The sequence below is a fragment of the Dromiciops gliroides genome, chromosome X (genome assembly GCF_019393635.1).
Source record: "Dromiciops gliroides isolate mDroGli1 chromosome X, mDroGli1.pri, whole genome shotgun sequence".
In the NCBI taxonomy this organism is placed as follows: domain Eukaryota; kingdom Metazoa; phylum Chordata; class Mammalia; order Microbiotheria; family Microbiotheriidae; genus Dromiciops; species Dromiciops gliroides.
In genome coordinates, this window is record NC_057867.1 from 56,295,937 (window position 1) to 56,314,767 (window position 18,831).

The 18,831-nt window shown below is 38.6% G+C and overlaps 1 pseudogene; it reads left to right on the forward strand.

Moving 5' to 3' along the window:
* The first annotated feature begins 17,286 nt into the window (after window positions 1-17,286).
* LOC122734081 lies at window positions 17,287-17,779 on the forward strand (annotated as a pseudogene).
* Window positions 17,780-18,831: the final 1,052 nt, after the last annotated feature.

Below are 18,831 nucleotides of genomic sequence, written 5' to 3' on the forward strand. Positions count from 1 at the left end.
TGGAAATTTAGAGGTATAGGCTGAAGGGGGAAACGAATATTCCATTATGGACATGTTCAGTTTCAGATAACCATGGGAGACACAAGTGATGTCCAGCAGGCTATTGGTAACATAGAAGTGGAGCTCAGGAAAGAGAATAAGAGCTGGATATGTGGATTGGAAATCATATGCACAAACATGATAGCTGAATCCATGGGAGCCAATAAGGTCACCAATTACAGAATGTAGACAGAGAGACCTGTGGCAATGTTACTTGTCCTGTCTGACCAGGAAGTGGAAGTAGAACTGTTCAATTTTCAGAATACTCTCGGGTTCTGCCTCTGCAGCTGAACTTCTCTTCCTGGACTAACCCCAACTCCTAGCACCAAGCTGAAGGGTTTACTGAGATCCTCAGTAGTCAATAAAAATTTGAACACATTTTGAGTTAAGCCTTCTGAGGAGTCAAGGAAATGTCTCAGTGCTGGCTAAGAAAGAGGTAACATAGACGTAGGGAGGGGAAGGAATTAGTATTTATTAAGTGCCTGCTAGGCACAAGGCATGGTGCTAAGGACCTTTTATAACATCCCTGGGAGGTGGGTGCTATTATTATGCACATTTTACAAATGCAGAAACTCTGTCAGACAAAGGTGAAGTGACTTGCTCAGAGTTACAGAACTAGTCTGTATTTGAGGCTGAATTTGAACTCAAGTCTTCCTGACTCCAAGCCCAGCTGTCCATCCATTGTGCCAACTAGCTGCCTATAATAATAATGGGCAATAGAAGCAGCACTGCATGAGGTGCTTCAGAAGACTCTGACACTTAGAGTTATGTCATTTGACCTCCTTGAGTCTTAGTTTCACCCTCTGCAAAATGGGGAGGTTGGTACAGTGGAAAGAATCCTGCATTTGGAGTCCAGCAGATCGTGGTATCCCTCAGTTCTGGTTCAATTTCCAGCCCTTCCATCTGCTACCTGTGTGACGTTGGGCAACTCACTTCACCTCTCTGGATCTCAATTTCTTCATCTGCCCAAAGAGTGGGTTGGACTGGATGGCCTTTCCAGTTCTAAGTCTATGGTCCTGTGGGATAAAAACAGCTGCCCAGATTCCTTCACATGGCTAAAAAGATCCACTGGTATGATGGGTACAAAAACACTGTTAAAACTATTAAGTGGTATCTCAAAGTGAGGAGACAAAAATAGCAATAACACTCACTGGGTTGGAGGAGAGCTGTCCCCAGGCAGACAGGGCTGCCGCTGAAGGCATTGTGCTCCCCCTCCCAGGAAGGCTTCCGAGGCTGGATGGACACATGCCTGGGATTCTCTTTTAGTTACTGATTGAACCATATGACACTGAGGTTCCTTCCAATCCTGAGATTAGGTGGCTCTAGTTCAGCTGGTTTCATAATGATACCCAATAGCTAGAGCTAAAGTGACTATCATCAAATTGTCATTTCTACCTCTATAACATCATCTCCAATCCAGGCCTTCCTCTCCATTCCCACTGCTGCCACCTTACCCTGTTGGCTACCACCTGCAGCCCTCTGATCTCTGGTCTAGATGACTACAGCACCCTCCAAGGGATTTCTTTACCTCAAGTCTCTCCACCTCCAATTCATCCTGTACACCACTGCCAGATTAGACTTTCTAAAATCCAGCACCTCACAATCTACTCAATAGTCTACAATATTTCCCATGGGACTTGAGACTCCCAAGTTCTGCTTAAAAATTTTCTGTTCTTCACTGCTTGAATCCTAGAATCCTTCCAAACTCAAACACATGTTCTTCCCTGGAAAAGTATCCAAAAGTTTCCCATCTCCATTCTCTTTGCCAATGTTCGTAATGGGAACTGCAATGTCCTTCTTCTACTTCCAGTCCTATTACTGTCTATCTTTCAAGTTCCATCTCAAATGCAACCTCATCCGTGATACATTCCCTCATGTCCCCTACTAGGAGTGGCCTCCTTTGCTTTTGGTCAGCACCCCATACCTCTCATTCACTTTTTCATTCTTCCTTATAGTTAGTCATTTGTCCCCTTTCTCTATTGTCTCCCCCACTAGACTGTAAGCTCCCTGAGGGCAGGGACCATATCTAATTCAATGTATCCTACTATAGGATTTTGAACCAAGTAGTTGCTGAGTAAAATTAATGTTAGGTAACCATGAGTAACACAGGGATATTTTCTCTCCCACAGCCACCACCCTGCTCCAAGGGCATCAGTCAGTCAGGTTGAGAGACAAGAGAAAGGGGAGAAAAGTTATGCACAATCTGTGACTAGAATTTTTAGTGTTTTACAATTAACATTTTGAATAGACTACTACTGATCTAGTGACAAAAGATTCTCTAGGAATCAAAGGTTTGCTCACATTGAAATGCCAGAATAGCTTTCCTTTAGGATTTAAAACAGGAGATGGTGGCAAAAGTGAAGAACAGTAACTGGGAAATCGATTAATGTGTGATGTGAAAAATTTTGCAATATCTTCACATATAAGTAGTCCATTCACACAAGGCTTAGATGATTTTATTTTTAATAATTAATACTATAAAGCAGGAGGAAACAGGAGAATTATAGCATGACTTCTGACCTAATTCCCCTACCATGCTGCTAAAGAGTATATGAAAAAGTGTCTTATTTTGCAAAATTTGGAATGATGATGGGGCTAATTAATGTAAGGAAGAGAAATGAGAAAGACACACACACATGAAGTCACTGGATCCTGCTAATGTTGCAAATGCAAAGCACAACTGTTTTCTTTCCTAGGACAGAAAGCTCCAAATTCCAGCACTCTGTGGGGTTTGACATTGTGTTGTAGTGGATGACTCCTCACCAGTAAAATGATCTTTTCTCATCCTGGGTGCTATAATTTAGTGTCTTTGTGTGTTAATCAATTGTGTAATAGAGGGCTGTTTATAACTCCATCCTCCAAGACAATCCTCAATGTGTATAGGAAGGAATATAACTGTAACGATTGGAATGACGCCACCTGCTGGAGACTTACTGTGGAAGAGTTCCGCCCATGAAGCAAAGGTCTTTGAGGGCAAGACCAGGAGTCTTTTCTTTGGCGTCAGGAAGTGACGCCGGGCTAGTGGGAGGAGGAAGGAAGAGACTGGCGCTCACTCTCACTCTCTTTCCTGGGGACTCTGGTGGAGAGCGGAGCTAGAAATGTGCTCTCCCTTTAATAGATAGGAATCTAGGCCTTTTCTTCTCTCTTTACCAAACTCTTATTCTCCTTAATAAATGCTTAAAAGTCTAACTCTTGCTAAAGCTTATAATTTATTGGCGACCACTCCTTAGATATTTTAGACAGTTTAGCTAGAATTTTAGCCCTTAACATAATATTCAGAAAAGTGTATTTTGAGGAGACTCAAAAACTGGTACCCAGTTCAACCAGGGAGACTACATTTTCTAAACATAACAAAAGAGTATTCTGTTCTGACAGGTCTCCCTCAATGCACATCTGAGGTATTCAGATGGAAGTCAAACACTTAGTACTATCATTCTGGAGCTGAGGAAAAAAAAAACAGGAGTAGCAATCATGATCTTAGACAAAGTTAAAGCTCAAATAGATTTAATTAAGAGAGATAAGCAGGAAAATGTCATTGTGTTAAAAAGTACCATGGATAATGAAGTACTATCAATACTAAACATATATGCACCAAATGGTATAGCATCCAAATTCTTTTTTTTTTTTTTAAAGTGAGGCAATTGGGGTTAAGTGACTTGCCCAGGGTCACACAGCTAGTAAGTGTTAAGTGCCTGAGCCTGGATTTGAACTCAGGTACTCCTGACTCCAGGGCTGGTGCTCTATCCACTTTGCCACCTAGCTGTCCAACATCCAAATTCTTAAAGAAAATGTTAAATGAATTACAGGAGGAAATAGAACATAAAACTATACTACTGGGAGACATGAACTTTCCCCTCTCAGAACTAGATAAATCTAACCAAAAATAAAAAAAGAAAGAAGTTAAGGAGATGAATAGAAATATTAGATAAGTTATGTATTATAGGCCTCTTAGGAAAATTAAATTGGAATAGAAAGGAATAAACATTTTTTCTCTGTGGTACATGGCACCTAAATAAAAATCGACCATGTATTAGGGCATAAAAGTCTCACAACCAAATGCAGAAAAGTAGAAATATTAAATGCATCCTTTTCAGATCACAATGCAATAAAAATTACATTCAATAAAGGACCATGGAAACAGATTTAAAATCAGTGGGAAACTAAATAATCTAATCCTAAAGAATGAATGGAGATAAGAACAAATCATGGAAATAATAAATAATTTCATTAAAGAAATGACAACAATGAGACAATATCTCAAAATTTATGGGATGCATCCAAAACAGTACTTAGGGGGAAATTTTATACCTCTGAATGCTTGCATCAATAGAGAAAGAGCAGAATATTGAATAAGGCATTCAATTTAAAAAAACAGAAAAAAATTAAATCCCCAATTAAATGCCAAATTGGAAATCCTGAAAATCAAAGGAGTGATTAATAAAATTTAAAGTAATAAAACTATTGAACTAATAAATAAAACTAGGAGTTGGATTTATGGGAAAAAAATAAAATATTGATAATTATATTTTAAAAAAGAAAACCAGGGGCAGCTAGGTAGCTCAGTGGATAGAGCACCAGCCCTGGATTCAGGAGGACCTGAGTTCAAATCCAGCCTCAGACATTTGACACTTACTAGCTGTGTGACCCTGGGCAAGTCACTTAACCCCAATTGCCTCACCAAAAAACAAAACAAAACAAAACAAAACCAAATTACCAGTATTAAAGATGAAAAGGAGGAATTCACCACCAATGAAGATGAAATTAAAGCAATTATTAGAAGCTATTTTGCCCAGTTATATGTCAATAAATCTTACAATCTAAGTGAAATGGGTGAATATTTACAAAAATGTTAATTGCCCAGATTAACAGAAAAGGAAAAAGAATACCTAAATAACTGCATCTTAGAAAAAGAATTTGAACAAACCGTCAATGAGCTCTCTAAGAAAAAATTCACAGGAACTAGATGGATTCACAAGTCAATTCAATCAAACATTTAAAGAAAAATTTGCTCTAATACTGCATAAACTCTTTGGAAAAGGAGGAGTCCTACCAAATTACTTTTATGGCACAAATATGATGATGATACCTAAACCAGATAAAGCAAAAACAGAAAAAGAAAACTATAGCTCAATTTCCGTAACGAGTATTGATACAAAAACTTTTAAACAATATACTAGCAAGGAAATTACAGCAATATATCACAAAGATCATATACTGTGACCCGGTGGAATTTATTCCAGGAATGCAGGACTGGTTCAATATTGGGAAAAGTATAAGCATAAGTGACCATATCAATAACCAATAGTTGTGAGGTGGTGCTTCAGAGTTGTGTTAATGTGAATTTCTCTGATTAATAGTGATTTGGATTCCCAAAGGGCAATAAAGCTGTGCATACCTTTTGACCCAGCAATCCCACTTTTAGGTCTTCTGCCCAAAGAAATCATGGAAGGGGGAAAGGGACCCACATGTACAAAAATATTTATAGCTGCTCTTTACGTGGTAGCAAGGAATTGGAAGCTGAGGGGGTGCCCATCAATTGGGGAATGGCTGGACAAGTTGTGGTATATGAATACAATGGAATACTATTGTGCTGTAAGAAATGATGAGCAGGAAGAGTTCAGAGAAACCTGGAGGGTCTTACGTGAGCTGATGATGAGTGAGATGAGCAGAACCAGAAGAACATTGTACACAGTATCATCAACATTGAGTGTTGACCTACTGTGATGGACTATATTCTTCTCACCAATGCAATGGTACAGAAGAGTTCCAGGGAACTCATGATAGAAGAGGATCTCCAAATCCAAGAAAAAAAAACAAGAAAGAAAGAACTGTGGAGTATAGATGCTGATTGAACCATATTATTTCTTTTGTTTTGGGTGCTGTTGGTTTTTTTTTCTATTTTGAGGTTTTGCATCACTGCTCTGATTCTTTCTCTTGTAACAGGATTAATGCAGAAATAGGATTAATGTTATTATGTGTATATATATACGTGTGTATATATATATATCTATATGTATATGTATAGAGATATATAGATATAACCTACATCAGATTACCTGCTGTCTAGGGGAGGGGGGAGGGAGGGGAGGGAGGGAGAAAAATCTGAAATTGTAAAGCATGTATAAACAAAAGTTGAGAACTATCTTTACATGTAACGGAAAAAATAAAATACCTCATACAAGAAAAAAACAAACAAACAAACAAAAATAGTGATTTGGATTTAGAGAAATGCAAATTAAAACAACTCTGAGGTACCACCTCATACCTATCAGGTTGGCTAATATGATAAAAAAGGAAAATGATAAATGTTGGAGATGTGGGAAAAGTAGAACACTAATTCATTGTTGATGGAATTGTGAACTGATCCAACCATTCTGGAGAGCAATTTGAAATTATGCCCAAATAGGTAAAAATCTGTGTATAACCTTTGATCCAGCAACACCACTACTAGGTCTATATCCCAAAGAGATAAAAAAAGGAAAGGGACCCACATGCACAAAAATATCTATAGTATCTCTTTCTGTGGTGAAAAAGAATTGGGGGGGGCAGCTAGATGGCACAGTGGTTAAGCACCGGCCCTGGATTCAGGAGTACCCGAGTTCAAATCCGGCCTCAGACACTTAACACTTACTAGCTCTGTGACCCTGGGCAAGTCACTTAACCCCCGTTGCCTGCAAAAAAAAAAAAAAGAATTGGAAATTGAGAGGATACCCATCATTTGGGTATCCATTAGCTGACCAAGTTGTGGTATGTGAATATAATGGAATACTATAAGAAATGATGAACAGTCTGATTTCAGAACAACCTGGAAAGACTTACATGAACTGACAGGTTGAGTGAAGTGAGCAGAACCAGAATATTGTACACAATAACAGCAACACTGAACGATGATCAACTATGATAGACTTAGCTCTTCTCAGTAATACAATGATCCAAGACAATTCCAAAAGACTCATAATGGAAAATGCTCTCCATATCCAGAAAAAGAACCATGGAATCTGTATGCAGATTAAAGCATACTATTTCCACTTTTTTGTTTTTTCTTTCTCATGGTTTTTCCCTTTTGTTCTGATTTTTCTTTCAACAACATAATTCATTTAGACATACATTTAACATGATTATACATGTATAACATATCATATTGCTTGCTGTCTTGAGAGTGTAGGGAGGGAAAAAATTTGGAGCTCAAAATATTACAAAAATGAATGCTGAAAACTATCTTTATGTGTAATTAGAAAAATACTATTAAATGGGGAAAATGTTTAAAATTTAGGGCATTTTTTAAGATGACTGTTCATATCTTTGATTTCTTCTTCTGAAAACTGCCTGTTCATATCATTTGACCATCTATCAATTAGGGAATTACCTGTAATTTTATAAATCTGGAAAACTTTCTTATATATCTGAGAAATGAGGCCTTTATCAGAGAAATTTGCTGTAAGTTTTTTTTAATTTCCTTTTTTTCCTTCTAATTTTGCCTGCATTAGTTTTGTTTGAACAAAAACTTCAAAGTTCATGTATTTAAAATTACCCATTTTACTTCCTGTGAGCCTCTCTCCTGTTTGGTCATAAACTCTTCCCTTATCCATAGATCTGACAGGTACACTCTTCCATTCTCCCCTAATTTACTTGTGATATCACCTTTTATTTCTAAACCATTTATCTATCTTGACCTTATCTTGGTATATGGTATGAGATGTTGATCTATGCCTAGTTTCTTCCAAACTGCTTTCTAGTTTTCCCAACAAATGTTATGAAATGGTGAGTTCTTACTCCGAAATCTTGGATCTTTGGGCTTATCTAACACTATATTACTACAGTCATTTACTATTATATATTGTGTACCTAATCTATTCCACTTATCCACCATTTTATTTCTTTACCAGTAACATACTGTTTTCATGATTATGGCTTTGTAATACAGTTTGAAATCTGGTACTGCTAGGCTGCCTTCCTTCACTTTTTTTCTTTGATTTTCTGGCAAAAAGAAATATTAGAACAAAGTCAAGACTGAGAAAAAAAAAGAAAATACAATGTATCTCTTAGCAAAAAAACCCAAACAACAACAACAACAACAACAAAAACCAGCTAACCTATAAAAGAGATCTAATTGGGCTATCTTAATCACAAGACCAAAAAAAAAAAAAAAAAGAGCCTAGACATCACATTTTAAGAAAGGAGATCACTGAGAACCAAAGGTCAAAGTAGAAACAGAAAAAATCTACCAGCTATCTCTTGAAAGAAACCTCAAAATGAAAACTCCTAGAGACATCATAGCCAAATTCCAAAGCTTTCAACTCAAAGAAAAAATACTGTAGGTATTCAGAAATTCACATACTGAGGAGCCACAGTCAGGATCACAAACAATTTAGTATCCACCATTATAAAGGAGTAGAGAACTTATACTATGATATTACAGAAGGCAAAGACTTACAGTCAAGAATAACATGCACAGCAAAAGTGAACAAATGCTACAGCGTAAAAATATAGATTTTTAATGAAATAGAATACTTCCAAGTTATTCCTGATGAAAAGACAGGAATTACATAGAAACTTTGAAGTTTAAATGCAAAAATTAAGAGAAACATAAAAAGGTAAATATGAGTTTAAAATGAAAAGAAATTGAACAAGGATAAACTGCTTACATTCCAATATGGGAAGATGATACATGAATCACTTCTGTTTTTTTGTTTTGTTTTTGTTTTTTTTCTGGTAAGGCAATTGGGGTTAAGTGACTTGCCCAGGGTCACACAGCTAGTAAGTGTTAAGTGTCTGAGGCCGGATTTGAACTCAGGTACTCCTGAATCCAGGGCCAGTGCTTTATCCACTGCGCCACCTAGCTGCCCCATGAATCACTTCTGAACCCCAACATTGTCAGAGGTCACAGAGGAAATATAATTAGACTAGACTTGGGAGTAGTTATGTTATGTCTTGATAATCTTAAGAGAAGAATGAAAAGAGAGGGGAAGAGGAATACACTTTGAGGGGGAGGGGAGAAAGGAAAGGGAAGGGAAGTTTGGAAAATTCTATAATCAAGGTATGCAAGTAGCTCTATACAAACAAAGAGAAGGGGTTCAGGAGAAGAGCTGACACTTCAACCTCACTCATTTCAACTGTTCAAGAAATGGAAGAATATACACAGAATAATTACAACAATTGACATTTCTATAACACTTTAAAATTGAAAAAAATATTTGAAATCTATCTTCTCATTAGTACTTCCCAGTATTCTTACCAGGTAGGTACTACAGATAGAATATGCTCATTTTATGGATCAGAAAACTGAGAATCACTAGAGGAAGTGATTTGGCAGTTGGTGTCAGGTGGAATTCCAATCCATGTTTGCCTACTATGGACTCTGCCTCCTTTCTCTCACTCTTCATTGTGAAATCCTTCATCCTATGATCTCTTGGGGAACCCAAGTCAGATACAGAGAGAGAAGAAAGGTCATCTCCCCTTGCGGACACTGCCTTGCACTAGCAATTGATTCACACCATGGTCCAAGTTGGCCTGGGACAATAAATAGCCTTGTTCTGTCCCTGACTGATCCCATTTGGAAGGAATGCAAGGATACAAATGAAGACACAGGAATCCTTTCTGCCCACCAGCCAATGACGGTTGGACCCTTGCCTGTGGTTATTATTCAGACACAGGCCTGTCCTTACATAGCTTCATCAGCCAGCATTTCTACCCAAATCACCTTTAGGGGTGACTGAATATTCTTGACAAGAACTTGGAAGCTAATAGCTATAGAACAAAGCTGAATAAAAGCAGATTCAATAAGACTATCACCCTATTAAAGCCATATGCCAGCATGTATTAACTCTTGCCTACTTTTATTTTTAACTTTCCCAACTCACACAGGTAGGACTATAGTCTGCTTTATTGGGAAAGTGTCAGATAGATTGTTTCAAAAATGTAAATTGACTTGACTGAATAATGGTATGTGACTATGAGCAGAATAACATGTGTAGGAAGGTGTACAAATGTACACATAGTGAGCCAAAATTCTAAAGCTATTGTACCTGATGGCTGAATCCATTTCAAAGCTCCAACTACTCACCCAAGTTGCTTCACCTATCTACTTTTGAAGCAAAACCTGAGAGGAAAACCTAAGAGCATATTAATGTACCAAACAATTTCTCTACAAATGCTGAATGACAAAATGACGCAAATACCAAACAGATGTCCACTCCACAATTCTCAGTAATAATCTGTTCTTTCAACAATAAACATTGATAAATGTTCCCATGGTGTTCTAAGTAATGTGCTGGGCACTAGAAGAGGTACAAACTTTAGATAAAACACAGTTCCTCATAGAATTTACAGTCTAATGCAATGGGAGGAACAAAGACACAAGCAGATGATGATAATATTGCAAAATAAGTGATTTAAGAGAGGTTGAAAACAAAGAGCTATGGGAGGTTCAAGGAAAAAGATGATTCTTGAAAAGGGTCATTGGCTTCCTCTCTCTCCTTCCCTTTTGAGGGCATCACTTAGTCCAGGAAGACCAACTCCCTTATTTTAGAAATGAGGAATCTGAGGCCATGAGAGGTTAAGTGACAATGTGTTACCTTGGGGTCCAGAGCTGTAGTGAGTGTGAGCAAAAGCAAGAGTAATATAATGCGTATCAGCCATTACTCTTCAATTTGCATAGTCTTATAGAGTTTGCTAGGACATCGAACTGTTGTGACTGATCAAAGACAAGACAACCCATATAAGTCAGATGTGAGACTTGAATTTAGATCTTTCTGATTCCAAAGCTGAGTCTCTATTGGTTATGCCAGACTCACTCTCAGAATAATATGTTTAATAAAAGAAAAGTATCTACTTGTGTGTCTAGCTCTCTCCTGCTTTATGGCACTAGCCATTCTATCCCTCTCTGTTAATGCTATTGGACTGTTGTTATTGTTGTCATCAGGAGACTCAGGTTAGTAAAAACTGGTTTTCAATAGTAAAAGGGACCAGATGGGCCAAATGAAATTACTTAAGTACACTAGGCTGATTGCTTATGAGAAATTCTCTGAAGAGCAACGAGAGCAAGGGTAATGGCAGAAATCTGTTCCTATGAGGACAAGAGACTAGGGAGGTTGGCTAGAGTGTCAGGGGTATTGTTTCCATTATAGGTTAAAGGTTGTTTCTCTTCATGGAGGACAGGAAGGATGACTCAGTGGGGAGTAGTATGCTCCTATTCTAAGTTTAAAGGGCAGAATAGGTCCAACAAACTTTATAACAAGGACTGATTTTATTAAGAAAGCAAAAACCCTGCTAATTTTCAGGAACTCTATCAGTTTCACATGAAAAACATAAAATTTATGATATTTTCTTCATTATTATACTAAGATTCTCTTTTAGGTATCTAAAAATCGATGATACTTGTATTACTCATGAAGGATTTTCTTTAAAATATGGACAATTTTAAACGTTAGCTAATTATCAACAACTGACTAGGAGATTTTTCCTATATTTTATGAAGGGGAAAATCCCAAACTTTCATACTTCATTTGAAATCTTGGGTTTTTCCCCTCCAGGAATAAAAAGAAATGAAACCCTAAACCAGTTGAGTGTTACAACCATAAAATAGAATGTGATGTTAAAAGCAGATTTCTTCCTAACTTTTGAAATTCACTAGAATTTCTGCCTATGGAGGAACAGCAAGTGTTTACACTGAGAATTCTGGATTGAGGTCCAGAATTAGAACTGGGATCACCTCCCAAGAAGATAAATGGTTGTGGCTGTTATATTTATTTTAGCCAAAGAAATGAAGACAAGAAAGGTTTACTCTGGAGAGGATGTTTTTAAACTAAAATGATTTCCTTTGTTTATTATTTATTTATTTACTTATTTTTATAGAGAGCTTGTCTATTTCATCCCTTTGTTAGGAAGCAAAAACTACTAAAATTTACAGTTATCCCTTCTCCACATTGCAGGGGTAAGGGGTGTGGCACCCCCTCCATCTGAAAAATCCAAATGAAATTTTTTGACCCTCCCTTTGTACCAGAGAAGGAGTCTGATTTTTTCTTTTTCTTTTATTGGTGCTTACAATCCTTTATTGTAAGATGTGGGGGCAACATTATGCAATACTATAAATATATTTTATAAATTTCTGAGTTTCTAAACTTTTCCTGTGTCATATGCTGGCCTTTGCTTGTTGTATATACCTTCCACAAAACTCCAAAAAAATTCCCATTTAATTTCCTATGTCAACCCTCACTCAATATATCAAAACTGTGATGAGGACAGTCATGATGTAGAAGTGAAAACTGTATATTATCTAACTCTTTTACATTCTGTACTAAAAAAGGAAGAAGGAGATTACAGAGCCCTAAAAGGGAAGCCCATGCATTGATGAAATCTGCCAAGTAAGAATCTGGTAATCCTGAGAGTTTTCTCTTGTTGGGGACAAAGGGAGTACTCAATCCCACAGAAATGTTGAAAGTCTAGAGGGACCGTGGAGAATAGAAAATAGGGTATTGAATTCAGGAGCATGCTAGTAAATGTTAAACAACCAGCTTTCTCAAAAAAGTGCATGCATGACACACTTTTAAGTTTAATCTCCATTATTAACATTTTTCTATCATTTTAAGTCTAGAAATCAACAAAACAATAAATTAAGCCCTATTTTGTAGCACTTGCTGATATCTGAGGTATATATACTCACAATGAAAATTTAAGAATTGGCTCTTGGAAGCTGGTTCAAGCTGGCTTCAACATAATTTTGCTTAACTTATTACTTAGCAACCCTGAATGCTTTCCTCTCATTGCTAGGAAGATCCCTCAAAATCTGGGTGGTATTGTTGCTGTTGCTCCATTGTTTTTCAGTCACATCTTACTCTGACTCCATTTGGGGTTTTCTTGGCAAAGATAGTGGAGTGGTTTACCATTTTTTTCCAGATAATTTTCCAGATGAGGAACTGAGGCAAACAGGGTTAACAGGCCTTCTTGACTCTAGGCCCAGCACTCTATCCACTGTGAGACCTACCTGCCCAGGATGGCACTATACATGCAGACAATCATATACCACAGTTTCTTCAGTCATTCCTCAATTGATGGACATTCCCTTGGTTCTCAATTCTTAGCCACCACAAAGAGTTGCTATAAATATTTTTGTACAATTTTCCCCCTTTTCTCTTTTTCATGATTACTATTGTTAACTGTTTCCCTTCCATCCTATTCTCTTCCCCATTATATTTATTCTATTATCCATCTTCTTTCATCCTATCCCTCTTCAAAAGGGATTTGATTCTGTCTGTCCCCTCCCCCAATCTGCCCCCCCCCTTCTTTTGCCCCTCTCTCTTTATCCCCTTCCCATCCTATTTTCCTGCAGGGTTAGAGAGATTACTCCACCCAATTGAGTGTGTATGTTATTCCCTCCTTGAGCCAATTCTGATGAGTATTAGGTTCATTTACTGCCCAGATTAAATAGATTCCTCCATCCAGTTGTGTGTGTGTGTGTGTGTGTGTGTGTGTGTGTTTTAATCCCTCTTTGAGGCAACTCTGATGAGTTTAAGGTCTTTAAAGCCTTTTCTGATGAGTGTAAAATTCATTTACTGCCCTGCTCCTCCCCTGTCTCTTCCCCTACTCCATAAGCCTTTTCCTGTTTCTTTCATGTAGGATTTCACCTCTACCCTTCCCCTTCCCCCAGTGCATTCCCCTCACCCCTCAATTTAATCCTAAAGATGTCATCATGGGGCAGCTAGGTGACACAGTGGACCAGGCATCCACCCTGGATCCAGGGGGATCCCAGCCAAAACCTGGCCTCAGGCACAAGACAGTCACCCACTGCATGACCCCAGGTATGTGCCCCAACTCCAATGTTTTATGGATATAATATAATGATCTGGGCTTTTTTCCCCAAGCCTAGGATCTTGTATTTGAAGATCAAATTTGCCATTCAGTTCAGGTCTTTTCATCAAGAATACCTGAAAGTCCTCTTTCTCCTTAAAGTCCCACTTTTCCCTCTGAAATATTATGCTCAGTTTTGCTGGGTAGGTGATTCTTGGTTGTAATCCCAATTCCTTTGCCCTCTGGAATATCATATTCCATGCCCTCTAGTCCTTTAATGTAGAAGATGCTAGATCTTGTGCTATCCTGACGGGCTCCACAGTACTTGAATTCTTTCTTTTTGGCAGCTTGCAATATTTTCTCCTTGACCTGAGAGCTCTGGAATTTGGCTATAATATTCCTAGGAGTTTTCCTTTGGGATCTCTTTCTGGAGGTGATCGGTGGATTCTTTCAATTTCTATTTTAGCTTCTGCTTCTAGAATATCAGGGCAATTTTCCCTAAGAATATCTTGGAAGATGATGTCTACGCTCTTTCCTTGATCATGGTTTTTAGGTAGACCAATAATTTTCAAATTATCTCTCCTGGACCTATTTTCCAGCTCAGCAGTTTTTCCCAGAAGATATTTCATATTGCCCTCTATTTTCTTTTTATTCATTTGGATTTGCTTTATTGTGTCTTGGTTTCTCATAAAGTCACTAGCTTCCATTTGTTCAATCCTAATTCTTAGGCAATAATTTTCATCAGATAGCTTTTGTACCTCCTTTTCCATTTGGCCGATTTGACTTTTCAAGCTGTTGACTTTTTTCTTACGTCTTTCCTGCATCACCCTCATTTCTCTTTCCATTTTTTCCTCTACCTCTCTCACTTTATCTTCAAAGTCCTTTTTGAGTGCCTCTATGGCCTGAGACCAATTCATATTTTTCTTGGAAGCTTTAGATATAAGAGCCCTGACATTTACATCTTCCTCTGAGGGTGCACCTGGATTTTCCTTGTCACTGAAGAAACTTTCTATGGTCCTCACCTTTCTGTCTGCTCATCTTGCCTTTCTTTTACTTGACTTTTAGCTCCTTAAAGTGGGGCACTGTTTCCAGGCTGCAGTATCCCAAGCTTAAGAAGTCCCAGTTGGTATGATTTAAGGAGAATCAGGTTCTTCACTCACCTGTCCTGTTCCCTGGTCCATAGATGACCCCAGACCAACTTGCTAATCAACCAGCTTTGTGGTTGTTAGCTTTGACGAGCCTGTGCCCCTCCCCCACCTGGGCCACTGCTACTCAAGCCTACCTCCTGGTTCTCAGAAGGGGTGAAAAACCCAAGTTCTTCCTCAGCACCAGAATTTCAAGAATTCTTTTTGAACCCCTGTAGTCTCCCCCCTGTCAAGGGCTCAGCCCTCTCACCAGACTGTGATCTTAGGTCCAGATGACACTGGCACTTCAGCTGATTCAGAGACTCTGGGGGTCTCCTTCTCTGGTGAGGTCTTCCTGGGACTGGATCTGTGTCAGGGTGACTGTGGGGTTGGGCTCCACTCCTGTCTCAGCACAGCAGCTCCCTCCTTCCAACCTTCAAAAGCCACAGTTAGTTAGATGATGATTCCAGCACATTCTTCTGTGGGTTTTGCTGCTCCAGGCATTGTCCTATGGCATTATTTAGATGTTTTTTGGAGTGATAGTGTCATGAGTTCGAGAGCTCACTGCCTTTTCTCCACCATCTTGGCACTGCCTGGAAGTCCAATCATGAACCACTTTGGAAGTCAATGAAGCTCTTTGGCTTTAGGCTATGTCTAATGACGACACAGGTTTTGATTATACAGGGTGGGCCAAAAGTCATGAAGAGGTGACTTTTTTCAAACCTCATAAATGGGGAAAAATAAAGAAAAAATAATTTTCAAAAATTTATTAAAACATTGTGACTTTTGGCCTGCCCTGTAGATATCCAAGTAACTGTCAAAGATTTTGATCTGCAAGCAGAGTAGTCCCCTCAGAAATGTCCATTGGGCAGCTTGTACAATGTTGGTCTAATTGACAAAGAAATATAAGATGAAATTAAGAAAGTGAACATTTCCTCTAGAAAGCTGTCAGGGAAGTGCCAATTTGTCATCCAGATCCAGAGTAAATGGAAGGTCCCTTGAGAACAGGAAAGCTGACTTTATTTTGTCTTTGCCAAAGGGAATTTACTTAAGCCATGTACTTATACTCCAATACAATCAGCATGAGAGACCTATATGGATTAGCAGAATAGCCAAAATAATGTGTCTAGATGTTTGGGCAGCCACAAATAAAGAGAGAAATAGATAATTAGTCAAAGTGATGGTGTTAGAAATATAAAAACTCCCATTTACCTTTTAGAAAATTCCAAAACACCTTGTATGAAAGAGAATCTAAAATGCAAAATCAATCTAGAAAGATAGGTTTGGAGCCATATTATGAAGGACTTTAAATGAGAGAAGACTTTGTGTTTTATCCTAGATACAATGGGGATCCAATGAATCTTTTTGAGCATAGGAATGGCTGGGTCAGATCTGAGCTTTAGGAATATCAATGTGGCAGCTGTATAGAAGATGGACTGGAGAGAGAGCACGCCTAAAAGCAGAGAGAGAAATTAAGAGTCTATTGCAATACTCCATGTGAGAGGTGATGAAGGTCTGATTAGTGCCATTGTGGTATGGGTAGAGAGAAGGAAATAGGTATAATGGAAGTCGAGGAGGTGTCTAATTTGGTTTGGCATCTGATTAGCAATGGGGTTAGTGAAGGGAAAATGAAGAATCAACCCCAAGCTTGTGAACCTGGATGCCTGGAAGCATGGTGGTTTCCTTAAAAGAAATTGAGTAGCTAAATTAATAAGACCTAAGAAAGAAATAAAATAAGAAGTTAAGTGTAGGGCAAGGTTTAGGGTAAGATAATTGATCTTTTCTTGGCAATTGTCTATTTTGATGAGCCAAATAAAACCTACTCTTATTGTGTAAAGGTTTCATGTTTATTCTAATTTAGATGCATACTAAGGCACTTTAATGCTAGAAAGTTGCCCATAATCTTTCAGCTTTACAATTTCTCAGTGTCCCACCCCCGGCTTCCTCCTAATGTTCTCCTTCGTGCCACAGGATCCTAACAGCTAGTTGGGGGGAGGGAGATAGGAAACATAATGCTCCTTCCTCTAGGGAAGATGGGATATTCCAGGAAGGCTACTTATTTCCAGGCACTCCCCTTTCTCTGGAGACAAGATAAAGGGCTTAGCATGGCAGAAATTCCTAGTCTTTGTAGTTACCCAGTGTTGACCTTCTTCCTGACATGATTATCTCTCAGTTACAAGTTAAGAATTAGCATCAGATACAAAATCAAGCTTCTGATATACTGTCCATAAAGGTGGTAGACTGAAATGTATCATGATTTTTGAGAGGGTGATGCAATTAGGACACTGTTGTGGGATAAAGATTCCTATTTTTCAGTTGAGGCTACAATTGCGCCGCAGCCATGGCCATCTACTACCCCATGGCCGTGGGCCTGAACAAGGGCCACAAAGTTACCAAAAAAGTTTTGAAACCACGCTACTGCTCCCACCGTGGGTGCCCGACCAAACACACCAAGTCTGTGAGAGATATGAGCCAGGAGGTGTGTGGGTTTGCCCCGTATGAGAGGCAGGCCATTGAATTGTTAAAGGTATCCAAGGAAAAATGAGCCCTAAAGTTTGTCAAAAAAAAAAAAAAAAAAAAGGTGATGGTGGTGGGGCAGCTAGGTGGCACAGTGGATAGAGCACTGGCCCTGGAGTCAGAAGTACCTGAGTTCAAATCTTGCCTCGGACACTTAACATTTACTAGCTGTGTGACCCTGGGCAAGTCACTTAACCCCAATTGTCTCACTAAAAAAAAAAAAGGTGGGAAGTCACAACCGAACCAAAAGGAAGAGAGAGGAGCTCAGCAACGTTCTCACTGCTGTGAGGAAGGCTGCTGCCAAGAAGGACTAAACTGGACCCTGCCTGCCTTTCCCCACTTACCCAATAAAGCTTTGATAAACATAAAAAAATATTCCTATTTTTCAAATAAGCATTATTATCTAATCATAGTTATCACTTCAGTTTTTTTAGAAAACTTATCCATCCTTAGGATTTGGGGACTTTTCCATCCCATCTGCACCTGAATTCTCTTTTATGTTTTCTTATCCAATTCAACTGAGAGTTTCTCAAGAGTAAAGACCTTTTCTATGTGTATCCACAGCAACAGTACAATGCTTGGCACATAGTAACTGCTTAGTAAGTGCTTTTCTTCATTCATTCAATTGGAAATGATAATATACATTCACTAAACAGATTTTAAAAAAATCTTTTATCCTTCTCTTTAGGAAAGTTGGAAAGTCTAAACCATGAGCAGGTCTTCAAAGGATAGATAGTACTTTCATTGGTACAAATCTACACTGAAAATGTCTTAGTATAAAGGTGGAGTTTTCTATCTCCACCCCAATTAACTCAATCACAGAAGGCTTAGACACCTGGACTGAATCAATCAAAATTAAGCTAGGTGAGAATAAGTCCTTAATCAATTTGAAAGGAACAAAGGGGCTTTGGGTCATTGGATGAGAGCAGATGTTGCCAATATGAAATAGTTTGTGACTGACTGAAAGAATCAGACATACCTTGGCGGGTTGGGGGTCTATGTATAATATAAGTCAATTTTGAATTATGCATCCTAATAGCCTTGAATTAAATTGTGGCTGAATCCACTAGAGAAAGACTCCTGAGAGGGGAATGTCCTTGGTGGGAAAGTGGTCAGAGAGAAGGAGAGACGGGAATCCTTTTCCATCCTCCCCCAACCAAGTGACAACCTTGCCAACTTAGAAAGGTGAATTATCTGGAGTTATCAGGTAGCACTGTCCCCAGAGCAGCAATGGTTGACAGAAGTATCTACAATCAGGATCTGAGTCAGTAAAGAGATTGAGGGGGAGAGGGAGGGGAAGGAGGGGGAGGAAAAAGAGAAGGAGAAAGAGAAGGAGAAGAAAGAGGAGATGATATACTGAAGAAAA